The sequence below is a fragment of the Pediculus humanus genome, genomic scaffold, assembly GCF_000006295.1.
Source record: "Pediculus humanus corporis 1103172108212 genomic scaffold, whole genome shotgun sequence".
NCBI lineage: Eukaryota > Metazoa > Arthropoda > Insecta > Psocodea > Pediculidae > Pediculus > Pediculus humanus.
The window spans coordinates 64162-80620 of record NW_002987782.1 but is presented as its reverse complement, the minus strand read 5'-3'; positions in this window follow the sequence as shown (position 1 = coordinate 80620).

Sequence of the window (16459 nt, the reverse complement as noted above, 5' to 3'; positions counted from 1 at the left end):
CTTTCCTCGCACGACAAACGAGAGGACAAACGAACAAACGCATGCGTTTTTTATATTTAATCGATTTTATTATTATTATTTTTTTTTTTTTTCATTCTCCCAAAATCCGGGAAAAATTTTTTAAAATTTAAATTATAACGTCATTAACACGTCATCTTCTTCTTATACGTTTATTTGCATCAAAAAACGTCGTCTGCTTTTCATCGACGATTTTTTTAATTTTTAATATTCAGTTCAACATACAAAAAAAAATAAATAAATCGTTAAATTTTATTATAATTATTATTATTATTAAAAAATACTCACCCCCTTTAAAAGGAGACAAGCCGTAAGAATGGCACAATGTAACAATATCATTCCTTGTTTAAAATTGAAAACAAAAAAAAGGAGGGAAAATTCAAATGTATATTTTCTTCTTCCACGTTTTTCCTAGTGATGTATTCTGTAACGAAAAGAATAAAAATTAATGTGACAACTGTTGACATGCATGTACATCGCTCCGATTTATTTTATTAAATTTAATAGTTTTATTTAATAATTTAGTTATGAGTTATGTATCAAAAGTTTTGTTATTTAGTCTAGTTTATTGTGATATAATTAGTTTTTTATATTGTTTAGTGATAATTATGTTATTTCAAGTTTAAATTTACAAAATGTGAACGGTTTATCATGTGATAAATGGAAGCGTTGGTAGTGAGAAATATTAGAAGATGATTTAGTACATATGATTATTATGGGGTAAGTTTTACATTTTCATACTTGTATTTTACTTGCAAAAACGTTAGGCTGACAATGAAATGAATATCAAAATGGCCAAAAAAACAAAAAATTTTTTACAATTTGACATTTATTTTGTTAATTATGAGGTATTTTAACTAATTAACTTATTCATCTCATCATAAAAAAAAAGAATTGGGGTAATTTAATAATAATATTTATTAATAATTGATTTGATGAGCTAACTGAGTGTGCAAATGTCTATACTCTAACCTTTAAGGGTTGATTTACTGATTGTTGGTTGTTTTAAACATTTTCTTGAGTCAGTTTGTTTCATTACAACACACTGTATCATACGGATGGTGTAATACTCCCTATAAATCTGAATCAAAGTCAGGGGGAATTGGGTAGCCTTTATGTTAGTTGATTTTAGTGTAAGGTATTATGAAAAGACACAACAGACTCCATTTTGTCATTGTACTTCTCTTGGGCTGATTATGGGTAGTTGAGCTAAATACCTTCTGTCATACTAAATAAAAATGAAACTAGTTTTAGTCACTGACTGGAGCCTAGGAGTACAGGAGATAACTTGTTTCCATCAAATAAGATGGTTTCAGTGAGATTTACAAGAATTGTTGTGATGCTGTTTAGGTTATAAAAGACAAAAACCTATTTAGGCATTTATTCCTTAGGGATCAGAGTAAACACCTGGAAATGAATGTTTAAAACAATTCCACAAAAATAATTCTCGTCAATAATAAGTGAAAATAATAATAATAATAATAATAATAATAATAATTTTAAATATTTCTTAATAAAAAATTTTCTCGCGAAAGTAAAGAAAAAAAAATTGTTGACGAAAAATCACGTGATTCAAAATTTTTTTATTTTAAACCGTTTTAAATATTCTAGTAATAGTTGTCTCCATCGATCGATCGATCAATCAATCAATCAATCAAAAATTTTTTTGAGTTTAGCATCCGCCGCATTTTAATTAAAAGACTCGATCGGGTGATAAATTTTTATCTAATTCCACTTTATTTATTTACGTCCGATCGGATTTATTAAAAAAAAAAAAAAAATTTTAAAGTTTTTAAAAACAAAAAAAAAAAAAAATAAAAGTAGGTCGCGTGCTGGAAATTTCTTTCATTATTATTATCATTATTATTATTATTTATGTGAAATGTAACCGCCGCTTGTACTATGTTATAATAATAATAATTTGTACCTTAAAAGTATTTAAAATCGATATCGATTCACGATTATCGTGTCGAATGAGGTCGAAAAGGTTTTATCATCATCATCATCACACTTTTCTTTTTATTATTATTATTATTATTATTATTATTATTATTATTATTATTATTATTTATTAATCTTATTGAAAGATTTATGCGAAATTCAAAAAAAAAATTTTTTTTAGGTGACCGAAATTAATTTTTTTCTTTTCTTTTCTTTTTTTTTTTTTTTTGTGCGACCGTTACGGTCTTGATCCGCCTTTTTTTCATCATCATCATCATCATCATCATCATCATTATCATCATTTTTATTATTATGAATAAGAAAATTTTCAATCGGTGCGATAATTTTTTTAATATCCGCCAATCAATGAAACAATTCATATTCTTATCGTAATAACGTGTTGAAAAAGGCGTTGGTGATTTGGGCGGTAAAAAAAAGTGGCGATAATTTTCGGGGCTGATTCGAGGTAAGGCCCTCATTTCGACCTGGGCCCCTTTTTCCAAACCGCCTTTTTTTTTTTTTTTTTTAACCGTCGTCACCTGCATAACTGTTGATTTGACATAACTGTGGTGTCGCAACCGATACCACCCTCCCCATTGTTGCCATAAAATGAAATAAAAAATTTTCACTTCCGTTTTATAAATAATAATAATAATATTAGTCGTCGTAAATTATTTTGCCGTCGGTGATTTTAAAAAAAAAAATAAACTAAAAATTTAAGGTTGGACAGACTGGGTAATATTTAATTACGCTCCGATCGTAATTAACCACTTAAATTTATCGTGTAATTTTTTTTTTTTTTTTTTTTGGTTTGAAATGATGGTATGACTTGGAAAAAATCCATGAAATTACGCATTCGTTGTACGTTTAATTTCCGGTCAATGGAGAATTCAAAGCGCACTTGTCGTTTCCTTTTAAGATCATGAAAAAACTTTCACTAATGAAAAAATAATTTTTCCAAAAAAAAGAAATTAAAACGCCTCACATTCGTCACGAACTGGAAAACTTTACAATAATCTGGATAACAATTTTTCTTTTTTTTAAATCACCGTATTATAAAAAGGCTTATTCGCTAACGTGATATAACCTTTCGAATCGGTCACAAATTACAAATTTCTTTTTTTTAAATCACCGTATTATAAAAAGGCTTATTTGCTTACGTGATATAACCTTTCAAATCGGTCTACGATTACAAATTTCTTAGTTGAAAATCACCGTATTGTAAAAAGGCTTATTCGCTAACGTGATATAACCTTTCGAATCGGTCACAAATTACAAATTTCTTAGTTGAAAATCACCGTATTGTAAAAAGGCTTATTCGCTAACGTGATATAACCTTTCAAATCGGTCTACGTTTACAAATTTCTTTTTTTTAAATCACCGTATTATAAAAAGGCTTATTTGCTTACGTGACATAACCTTTTGATTTGATCTACATACGATTACAAATTTCTTTTTGTTTTTGAATCACCGTATCATAAAAAGGCTTATTTGCTTACGTGACATAACCTTTCGATTTGATCTACATACGATTAAAAAGTTCTTGAAAATTACCGTACTATAAAAAGGCTTATTCGCTTACGTGACGTAACCTTTCAAGTAAATCTACTTATAATTAAAAATTTTTTAAATATTGTTGGGTTTTCCAAGTTTTTTATTTATTTTCGGTTTTTTATTTTTATAAATTCCCTGAAGTACGTTTTCACAAATAAAAAATTCCGATACGTTATTTTAAATTGTTAATAAAATAATAACGTTATAAAATATTTTTCGTTCTATTTTTTTACAAAAAAAAAAAAAAAAAAATTCGTTAGAGTATAAAAAAAAACGAGTTTTCGAATAAATTAACACGTAAAAAAAAAAAAAAAAAAAAAATTTCGGTCGTTAATAAATAAATAAATAAATGATCGAACCTATTTATTATTAATTATTATTAACCGAAATAACAGTTTTATTTAAATAAATAAATAAATAAAAAGTACAACGAACAGGATCGAGGGAAAAGTAGGGCAGGTAAATAAATTTCACCTGCTTGCCCATCCTTAGGCTCTTGTTTAAACAGGTTAGGAAGGAACTTCTGTTTACACGACCGAATGTTTTTGTCTGTACCTTATAACTTCCTACTAATTAGTTTTAGTTTTAGTTTTAGTTTTTTACCTCATTCGTTGTTGTTGTTGTTACCGTTACAACAAAAACCAATTTTTTAAATATTAATAATAATAATTTTTATTAGGCTTTATTTCGGTGACGAGAAATTCATTTTTTTTATTTTTTTTTAATAAATTTGACATTGATTGACTCGGGTTTAAAAACCTATTAATAACTTATTATTATTATTATTATTAATAAAACGGATCTGGGGGGAGGGGAGAGAGAGAGAGTGTGTGTAAAAGGTTGAGAGATGAAAGTATGTACGCGAACGTGTATGTAGACGCTCGCAACGGTTTGTAATTATCGGAAAATAAAAATTGTCGTGTAAATTGATTCGAATCGATTATTAATCGATGGGTAACGCCTGAAATAATAATAATGATGACGATGATGATGATGATAAGTAAACGTTGTTAGATAATTTTCGTGTACGAAATAGAAGAAGAGGAAAAAGAGGGGAAAAATAAAATGTGGAGGAAAAGATCAATGTACGTTCTACATAAGGACTAGTTTTAAAACGAATTTATCAAAATCGTCTTATTCGTGGTACTCACGCACTCACACGCACAAACACACTCACGCACACGCACACACACGCATGAACTCATCTTTTTCTTTTTTTTCTCATTCTCGGATTTTTTTTTATTTTCATTTTTTATTTAATCGGGTTAATTTCTCTCTCTCTCTCTCTCTCTCTCTCTCTATGACACTAAAATCACAAAATTTTCCAAAAGCGCTACAAACAAATTAATTTGGCACAATCGATTTTGCGCCAGTTAATTATATAAAAGTGACGTGGCAGGAACGACGATGAAGAATATTCCTAAAAAAATAACTCATGAAATTAAATCGGTTAAAATCAATCAATCGATCAATCAATCAATCATTAGCGCAATTAATTAAAATTTAACGTGGGTGTGCGAATGAATAGGGCAAACAAATACATTACGGAAAAGTGTTTGTTGCGTTTGTTTTATCGTTTGTTCGTTTTATTTTTTATTGACAAGTTGATGGTACGTAAAAAACAAAACAAAAAAAAAAACCTGTTCGCGCATTCACTCAAACAGGATCGATATAAAAAAAAAATTAACATTTCGTTAAAAATCTAACAGTATTACTTGAATCCTAGGCCTATTGGCCTAATACGAGTTTCGGTTTTTTTTTTTTTTTCTACTGACACGGACATTTACGTATTGACGACGAGTACGTTCATGAATGCTCAACTTCATTGATAATATTGTATAACAATTTTCTTCTTATTATCGGAAAACTTTTAAATTTTAAATTTCTCTTTCGTTTTTTTAACCCCTCCCCCTATCCTTCCCCTCCCCTTTCCTCCGTATAATTTCCGGTACTTTTACCACGATTTGACCCTAAAAATAATTTTTTTTTTTAGGCGCGTTAACGGAATCGAAAATAAAAAAAAAAACCAAACTAGGGGCAAAGTATAACGGCTAAATAAATTTCAATTTGCCTCGGGGTGGTTGTTGTTGTTGTTTGTATGCTGGAATCCCGCCGATATATATTATTATTATTATTATTAGAAGATATTTCCGTTTGTTTGAAAAATTTTTTTTTTTTTTGTTTGTCGGGGTCACATCCCAGTTTTTAAATAAAAATTTTTTGCCATTTCATTTTCAAAAATGAAAGAAGAATGAGGAACGTAATTCGTTATATGATTGTTTTTTTTTTTTTATTCGATATATCGATCGATACATCGATTTAAAAAAAAAAAAAAACTCGTGAAAAGCTTTTGATGATAATGATGATGATGATGAAAACGAATGAATGATTTCGAAAGTAAATTTATTAAAATCGATGATAGCCTTATTTAAAAAAAAAAATGAGAATAAAAATGGCGGCACACAAACGTGATCGAGTGGTGATGATGATGGTGGTGACAAAAAATAAAGATGATGATAATAATAATGATGATGATGATGATGATAAAAATCATTTATTGCAAATAATTTAAAAAAAAAAAAAAAAAGTGGAGAGGCTGTGAATTTTTTCAATCAGGGTCAGTAGTTCATGAAGTTTTTTTTTTTTTTTTAAGTGATGCAAGAAGAAAAAATTTGGTGCCGTACCCGCGTAAAAAAAAAAAAAAACAATTTTCATTCATTTCACACTTAAATACACACGCACGCACGCACGCACTCACGCACTTTTTTTTACCCCGCTTAAATTAATATTATCATTATCATTATTTTAAAAAATTTACGTGTTAGGAAAAGAAAAAAAGAATGAAAAAAAATTTTTTTTTTAAAAGTACAATTAACAAAGCCGCGGGATTGAATACGTGCGTGAGTGCGTGAATGCGTTTTATAAATTTAAAACGACGACGACTCTCACGGACGGCTTTAGAAAAAGGTGAAAAAAAAAAAAAAAAGATTTTTAGTTCCTGTTCGGATAACTTAAAAGTACTTAAGAACATAAGTCACGATTTTTTTTTTCGGCTCGTACTATTGTGCGTGAGTGTGCGTGTACCTGTTTTCTAATATACCCTTTCGTACCTGAATGTAATTTTTCCAAAAAAAAAAAAAAAAAAAAACAAATTTTTCTTTTTCGACGACGACGACGACGACGATAATTAAATAAAATTTTTTTTAAAAGTACTTAAAATAATAAAAACCGTTAGAACAAAAAAACCTGATGATATCCCTTTTGCTAAATCATAAACGCATTTATTAATAATAATAATGATAATAATAATAATAATAGTTTTTTTTTAATAAAAACGCACATACATTTATACGACGGAAATTTTATTTTTAAAAAAAAAAAATCCGTTTTGTTATGAAAACAACTTTCTACCTGTCAAATTTAATTTGTTTAATATTTTTTTTTTTTTTTTTACGATTTAATTTAACGTCTTAAGGATTCTGTAAAAATAATAATAATAATAATAATAATAATAATAATAATAATAATAATTTTTTAAATATATTTTCGAATCGATGACGACGTTGACGACGACGTTATGACGTTGACACACTTTTTTTTTTTACAATAACGACCGCGTCATATTTTTAATAACTTTAATTAAAAAGAAAAAAAAAAAATTTTTTTTCGGTACGTTTATTTTAATCATTATCATTATTATTATTATCGAAAGTGATTTGAAATTTGTGTGTGTAAAAAAAAAAATTATTTTTGTATGAAAGTATAACCGAACCGCCATTCTCTTCAAATTATATTTTCATAACTTTTTTCTTTCTTTTTCTTTCAATTATTAAATTAACGAATCGGAAAAGATTTGATGTGTGGTAAAAGTATTTGGAGCGTTTTTTACGAAAAAAATGTCAATTATTTACGGTTGATATACGTTAAAAAATTTATCAAACACATTTTTTTTTATTTTCACTTAATAATAATAATAATAATAATAATACACTGGACGATAATGATGAAGATAATAATAATAAATCATCTGTTTCTATTTTTCTCTTTATTTTCAATTAAATACCTGTAAGTGTAAGTGTAACGGAAAATGAGACAAAAAATCGGAAAATTAGTTGACGTATTCGTCATTTATTTTTTTCAATACGAATTTGGTTTTCTTATAATTGATTAAATTTTAAAAAATTTTAATTGGTTAATTAACTCGAGTTTTATATTTTATTTATTGATTTACGTAAATTTGTAAATTTATTTATTTATTTTTTTTAATAATTAATAATATTATTAAGAATAATAATAATGATAATAATACGTGAGAAAATATAAAGTTATTATTATTATTTTTACAAAAAGAAAAGTAAAGAAAAAGGAAAAGAAGTTTTAATCGTGTACGTAGACTAAAATTTTATTTATTTATTTATTTTTCTTTTTTTTACATAACTGTAAATATTATTATCATCATCATTATTATTTACATTATGTATGTATGTATACATAATTATTATGTAGGAACGAATAAAAAATATTAGAGGAAATATTTACGTGAGTGAAAAAAAAAATAGAAAAAAAAAAAATTTAAAAAAAATTTTATCGTTCTGGGTAATTAATCGTCTCCTAAATATTTTATAATTAGTTAATGAGTGAATGAATGAATGAATGAATGAATGACAGAATGAATGAACGAATGAAAAAGAGAATGAGTGTGATTAAATTTTGCGGTTGAAAAAGTGAAAGCAAATTATAATCGAAATTTAAAAAAAAAAAAATTATGTTCTCAATGTTTTTTTTATTCTCCAGGTTTTCTTTTCCAGGTTTTTTAAAATGTTTTATTAAGTTCTCCAGAAAAAAATTAATTTTTCAATTAAACGTCGGCGTGATAAATAATGATAATGATAGTAATAACGGAAAATTTTAATTTTTAACGTTTTTCTCGTTGTTTTTTTCGCATGCGTTAAAAATATTAATACTAATAATAATAATAATTCACGAAAAAAACTGTAAATGCGGGGGGAGGAGAAGGAAAATAAAACGCGCGTAATAACCTTATGACCTCGATATCGAGTTTAAAAAATATATTATAGTGTAATAACAAATAAATTTTTATGAATGCCTGGAAAAAAAAGAAAGAAAGAAAAGAAAAAATTCCATCGAGTGATTTGTGCATTGTTTTTAAATGATGAAACAAAAAAAAAAAAAAACTCGTTTCATTGATAAAGAAAAAAAAAAAAAAGTGTGCCGCCGAAATATGTATGTAAAAAGATTGATATTCATCATCAATTGACACGACGATTATTATTATTATTTAAAATTTTCTAATGGTACGACAAAAATCTTTTTAAAAAAAATTGTTTCTTGAGAAAAAATCGTTTTTTTTGTTTTTTTAATACGGGAAAATTTTATACACGAATTTATCCGAATTAAACGTGTCAATAGACAAACGTACACACTTTTACACACGTGATTATTATTTAAAATTTTCTAATGGTACGATAAAAATCCTTAAAAAAAAAATTGTTTCTTGCGAAAAAATCGTATTTTTTTCAAAACGGGAAAAGTTTATACACAATTTTATCCGTTTTTAAACGTGTCATTAGACAAACGCACACACACGTGATTTTATAAATCGAACGAATAATTTTAACCTATGAAAAAAATTTGAAAATTTTTATTGATTTGATTGACCGTTAGAAAAAAATTTTCCCGTCGGTGGTTTTAGAAAAAAAAAAAAAAAAAAAAAACGTACCTGATTTTTTTTTATTAAAAAATCCGATTTTCCGTGACACGAAAATAATAATAAAATCCAATTTATTAAAAAAAAAAATTTACAAACAAACAAACAAACACTTTTTTGTTTAACACGATTGAAAATTTCGACACAAACACCCAACCGAAAAAAAAAAAAAAAAAAAAAATCGTAAAATACCGTCCGCGTCTAGTGAGAGGTATATCAATGATTGTCTATTGATGACAATGTTGAAGAAAACACCTGCGTCTGTAGTAGAACACACACACACACACTTAGACATACACATACACACACACCTTCCTAAGCCCTTAGGGTACCCTACGACCGCCCCTTGACCCAGACAGACAACGTTTACTATTGACTATATGTATCTATCTTGTTGTCAGTTCTCCCCCCCTCCCCAGTCAGTCAGTCAGTCTCTCACTCTGAGTATTATATCGATAAAAACAAATTCGTGAGAAGGGTACGTGGTACTAAACAAAAAAAAAAAAAAAAAATTTTTTTTTTTTCAAATGTTTACCTTCATTCCTATTGGTGCCAGATATTAAAAAAAACACACGTTGTTTAATCGGTGGGGAGAAATGCAAGTTTGTTGTTGTTGTTGTTGTTAACCACGTGATAAACACGGTTATAATTTCTCCAAGCCATTTCTCCAACCTTGAAATAACACTATTTAATAAAAAAAAAATTTTTTTTTTTTTTTCACTGTAGGCAACTTGCCGAACAATAACAAGTGTCACGAACGAATCACCGTAAAATGCCCTACGAGAATAACGTTAAACTCGTTTGCAGAACGTTTTTTTTATAATTTCTTTTTTTTTCTTTTCTTTTCCGGTACCTGGTTCGAATTTAAAAAAAATTTTTTTTCGGCGTTCGAACGGATTTTTCCAATTTGAATTGTTATTATTATTATTAACACTTTCGAACGCGAGAAATGATTTTGTGTATTTTTAAAACATTCATTCCAGGTTTCTACTCGATGTTGCTGCTTCTTTTGAAAAATGTAGGTCACCCCACATAGCGCCATTTCCTCTTTGGTTTCTTCTTTTAAATTTCCTCTTATTGAGTGTGGCATGGCTCCCGATGATGCTTCCACGATGACCGGAATAGTTTCTGTCTTTACTCCCCACATCCTGGCTATTTCCGCTTCTTTGACTGTCTGTTGTCTTTTCCGCCGGTACGGATACTTCAATTAATTTACACCAATATCCGGTTTTTTGTTAGGATTGTTAATCCTACAGAACTGTGCATGGACACGCTGTCGTAATCGGACTGTGGTCGTATCATTCCTTGAGTAATACATCCACCCAATATTCACGACAGAAATTATTATTATTATTATTATTATTATTATTATTATTAATATTACATTTTTATCTTTTATCACATCATGCAGAATTTTTAATAATCGTACATTCCAAAAAATAATTTTTTCCAGTTTAAATAAATTCGAACGGTTTATCACGCGTTTTATAATTATTTATAAACGACGCCATTTTTAATAAAATTTAATATTCATAGAGTAAAAAAAAAACCGTTTAAATACGTAGTAATTATAGATAAACAAAAAAAATTTTTTTGTGATAATAATAAAACTGCTTCCACGTTTTTTTTTTTTTTTTTTTTTTTTTTTATTCGTTAAGAATTTTAAATAAATCCGAACGTTTTTAATTACTATAATAACAAATAAATAATTAAAGAGGGGGAGGGGAGAGGGGAAGGGAAAAGGGAAGGGGGAAATAAGTCGGAAAAATTTAATAATGATAATAATAAGTGGTACGAGCTAAGAAAAAAAAAAAAAGTTTTTTTTTTTTTTAAAGATGATGTACCGACTACACTTGACCCACCTACCGGAGTCGACCTACTGGAGTCTAATAATAATAATAATAAAATAATGTATTTTCGTGTGTGTTTTGTGTGTTTGTTTGTTTGTTTTTTGAGATATTCGAGAGTGTTTGCGCAACAAAACCGGCAGACATGTTGTCTGGAAGTAATTCATTCACCGTTTAAATTTTTTATTTTATTTTTTTATTTTTTTTTTGTAATAGGATTTATTACAAAATAAAAAATAATTTTTTTTGGGGGGAGAGGAGAGGAGGGAAGGGGAGGTGTGACGGGGAGGCGTAGGATTTTCCGTCGGCTAAGTAAAAAACAAAAAAGAGAAAATAAGAAATGGGAATTTTTTAATTTTTTTTATTTATCGATTTTTTCCTCCTTCTCTTGTTTAAAAGCGTGTAAGAAGAAAGAATGTTTGTTTAACGTGTCAGAAGAAGAAATGTTTTTTATAAATCAAGTACGAAGAAAGTCATTGAATTATTATTATTGTTATTATTATTTAATGCCGCGTATGAAAACAATCAACGAATTACCGGGCAGTGGGGGGTTGGAGGAGGGGGGAATTCCTCTGGAAAGTTTCTTTTACCGTTCAACTGTCATTCCGCCATCATACCAATTAAAAAAAAAAAATTTGGAATGAAATTTATAATTAGGATGAGAATGGTTAATCGAAAAAAAAACATCGTGGAAGCAGAATATATAAAAAAAAAAACATAATTCACACTTCTCTTCGATTTTTAAACAATACATTTATTACTTCTTCCCCTTCCCCCGTAGGTCTCCATATGATTTGTGACGTCACGAACATTAACGGTATTTATAAAAAAAATGAATTTAATTGATTTTACTCTTCTTGTGTGAATTTTTTTTTTGACGGTTTTTAACTTTCCTTCACTCTCTCTCTCTCTCTCTTTCTTTTTGATACATTTTCAAAAGGTAAAATGGTGTTAAAGGATTATTATTACGCCGCGGAAAAAAAAAGGGGGCAAAACGGAATTTAGCCACACACAGACACACACAGGCACAGGCACACACACATGGATGATGATGGTTAAAAGCAAGTAAAGCCGTTAGGAAATTTAACAAACCGTCAAAGCACCGCTTATCGGAACATGGTGGTGTGTAACAACATTAAGATTTCCTATCAAACGATTGCTAAGGCAGGTAGGCCCATGAACCTGTCGACCAAGGTCAGCCAACATTCCAATATGGCTGCCAAGCCTAAGCCGGGTGCGGACGGACAAATCTTACTAACCCCATTTCTTTTTTTTTTCCGATTGTTGGTCACTTTTTTTTTTTTTTTATTGGATTTACTTTTTTTTTTTTAACATTGTTGTTTGTCTGTTTGTTGTGTTTGTTTTATTAAAAAAAAAAAAAAAACCTGGTTTTTATTTCTTTTGTTTAAAAAAATTTGTTAAGGTGAAAACATTAACAAGTTATTTTCTCTTTCGTTTTTTTTTTTTTTTTTTCAAACGTTACAACATTGCAAAACGTTTCGATTTTTTGTTTGTTTGTTTGTTGTCTCGACTTGAATAAACAATTATATTTTTATTATTATTATTATTATTAAATTGATTATTTAAAAAAAATTTTTTTTTCTATTTAAATATAAAAAAAATTATAATAAAAAAAATTTTATAGTTGTTGGTTGTTGTTGAGGTTGTTGTTGTTGTTGTTGTTGCAATTTAAACTGTATAACTGTGCCACGGTGCCAAACCGCCAACCATTCGTCGTTGCAATAAAAATAATAATAATAATTAACATTGAAAGAAGAACCGCAATCGTACTCGAAAAAAAAAAAATAGAAAAAATTTATGTGTGCGAGAACACAAACGCATAAATTGACACTTTTCAAAAGGTTGACCTTATTGCGGGCAAACAAACAAACAAACAAACGTTAAATTTATATCCGTTAAAACGACGTATATCGATAAATCAATCCATCCAATTTTTTTTTTTTTTTTTCGCATTTAATAATTTTTTGATCCGGTTGCGGATTTTGTTTTCGATAAAAAAAAATTAATAACAAACCCCTATTAAACTCTAAATAATCGATGCGTCGAATATTAATAAAAATAATAATGATAATAATGATAATAACAACAAGGAGATTTAATGAATGAGTTGAGATTTTTATGTAAAACAAACTTGAAAAGTCAACGATCCTTGTGTTATTGGTGACCTTAAAAAATATCCAAGTTTTCGTCCAATCCTCGTCGTCGTCGTCGTTTGCGGTTGTTACGAAAATGCTTCGCATAGTTTTATTATTATTATTATTATTATTTAGATTATTTTTTTTATAAATAAATAATTATCAAATAAAAAAAAAAAAAAAAAAAATAATATGTGAGAAAATAAGCATGCACGCAATCAAACAAACAAACAAACCGGCTACGACGACTCGAATGTAAAAAAAAATTTAAAAACAAATCACGGAAATGATAATTAAACACGTGTAAATGTATAACTGCTATTAATTAGGTAATTAAATACGAACGCGTTATGAAAAATGCATATGTGTTTGTGTTTGTGTGGGAATAATAACAAACGACAAACGAAAAATTTGTTTGTCGCCTCAGGCTGTTGTGAGAATGAATTTAAATTATTATACCGTCGTACGATTGACGATTGTTATTAATTAATGATTAATTAATTAAATTTTTTTTTCCCGTTATTACCACTCTCGTTTGTTTTTATTATTATTATTATTATTATTATTATTTAATAAAAATTATTACCGTTTGTTGTTTGTCGTTGTTGTTTTAATATTTTATAAAAAATTATCTTCTTTAATTAATCTTAAAGATTTGGTGGCGTCGATTACATTTTTTCCCTTTTAAATAAAACAAACGAAATTTTCTCTAAATTAATATTATTATTATTTAAAAATCCCAATCGATGATGATGATGATGATAATGTTGGTGGAAAAGAGAAAGAGAGAGAGATGGAAAAAAAAGTATAATCATCGAATGAAATTGTATTAAACACGGCGGAAAATTATTACTCCGTTTAATTTCATTACAACGCGTAATTTTTCTTTTTATTATTATTAATCGAAAATTAAGCGTTAAGACAATTTAAAAATTTTATTTAAAAAAAAAAAAAGTAATAATAATAATGATGGTGATGATGATGATATTTTACCATTCGAAAGTTTTAAAAACGGGGGTGAGGGGGAGGAAGGGGGCATGCAAACGTTCCGCGAGAAATTTATTGTGTGACCAGTATGAAATTACCGACCAAAATTCGAATTGACCGAAAAGCCTAGAAAAACAAATATTTTTATTTTAATAAAAAAAATGCAATTGATTGATTGATTGATTGATTGTACGAATGAATGAATCAATGTACGAACCAACGGGTACAATAATAATAATGATAGTAATTGGGTAATAAAAACGTGGGAATTAAATTTAATAAAAAAATAAAAATTTTATTATAATAACGCGCGCGTTAATTTTTTTTTTTTTTTTTTTTTTATTCTCTCGAATTTATTTACATTATTATCATCATTATCATCATTATTATTACTATCTTTATTATTATTATTATTATTGGGATGGTTTAATAGGTTAATAAGTTAATAATAATTAAATGATTCCGATTGTTGTTAAAAAAAAATTGCTTTCATACTCGTCAGGGTGTAAAAATATCAATAAAAATTTATCGATAATAATAATAATAATTAAATGTAAGAAAATTGTTTATTAACAAAATAAAAAAACGACACGGGTTTTATTACTGGTGAAAATAAGTAATAATTATTACTATTCTTGCGTTTAAGGTAATTTTTTTTTGTGTGACGTATTAGTGATAAGGATGGAAAAAACGCGCGTTTGATAATTCGAAAAGTTTTTATTACCGAGGTCAGGGGGCAGGGGATGGGGGTGGGGCAATAAAAAAGGAAACTGTCGTGATTGATTATTAAGAGTTTTTAAATTATTTCGATGGCATTTTTTAAAAATGTCGCATTTATTTCTGTTTCTCTCTCGCGCTCTTTTTTTACACACATTTTATTACTCCAGTAATTAATTAATTAATTTAATAAGTAATTAATTAATTAATAAAACGATTAAATTAATTAATTATTAAATATTCTCTCGTTATTGTAATAAACAATCGTCGAACGAATAATTTCATTCATTTATCCTTTTTTAATTTTAAATAAATCACGTGACGAGTAATAATAATTACGTAATTATTATTACTCTCGTTTTTTTATTAAGATTATTAGTATTATTATTACTATGGTTTTTTTTCGGCGTGATTGTATTTTATTATTATCACAACGCTTAACAATAAAAATTTAATTTTTTTTTTTTTCTTTTTTCATTTCAACCCGAAATCCGATGATGATGATAATAATAATAATAACGTTAGGATATATGATTTATTATATTAAACGATATAAATCAGGCAATTATTTTTAGAAAGCAGAAGATAAAAAAAAAGGAAAGAAATTATACGGTAATTAATAATATTACTACTCAAAAGTAATAAATCACTTTATCGGAAAAATATTTAATATTTTTTTTTAAAAAAAAAAAAAAAAAAAAAAAAGGTTGAAACGTTTTATTAATAATTTAAATGTATGCACTGTTAGGGAGGGGAGGAAAGAGGGGGAAAAACAAAATGGCGGCGGAAAATGGGAAATGAATAAATTATACGAAAGACTTGGCGCATCGCTTATAATATAAGTGGGTCGTTGATAATTTTTTTTTTTTTATTTAAATTTGTTGTTAATTTTTTTTAAAAATATGCGCGTTTTTCGAATAATTTTTTAAAAAAATAATATTACGCGCGTAATTATTATTTTATTTTAAATAATTAATTATGGGAAAAAGTTTTTTTTTTTTTTAATTTATTAAATAATTAATAAATAAGAAAATCTATTCATTCGTTATAGGGAATATATTTAACGTTGAAAAATTGTTTAAAAAAAAAAAAATTGTCATGATAAATGTCGTGGCACGTGCCCCTTTTAAAAAAAGGTATATGAAAAAAAAATGTTTATTATCTCTATGAGAATCAAAATGTCGTTTTTTTTTTTTAAAAAAAAAAAAAAAAAACACGATAAATTTTTTTTTTTTATTTCTCTTTCTTTTTTTTAATTTATTCTTATTATTAATAAATGTCAATCGTTTATTTATTTATATTAAATAATAATAATAATAATGATGATGATGATGATGATGATGATGATGACGGTGATGGTGATGGTGATGGTGATGATGATGATGAAGAAATTTTTAAGTGTAAAAAAAAAAAAATTAAAATGAGTTAAATCCTTTAATTAAATCTTTTATTATTATTATTTAAAAAATTTATACTGACAATATTATTATTATTATTATTATTATCATACA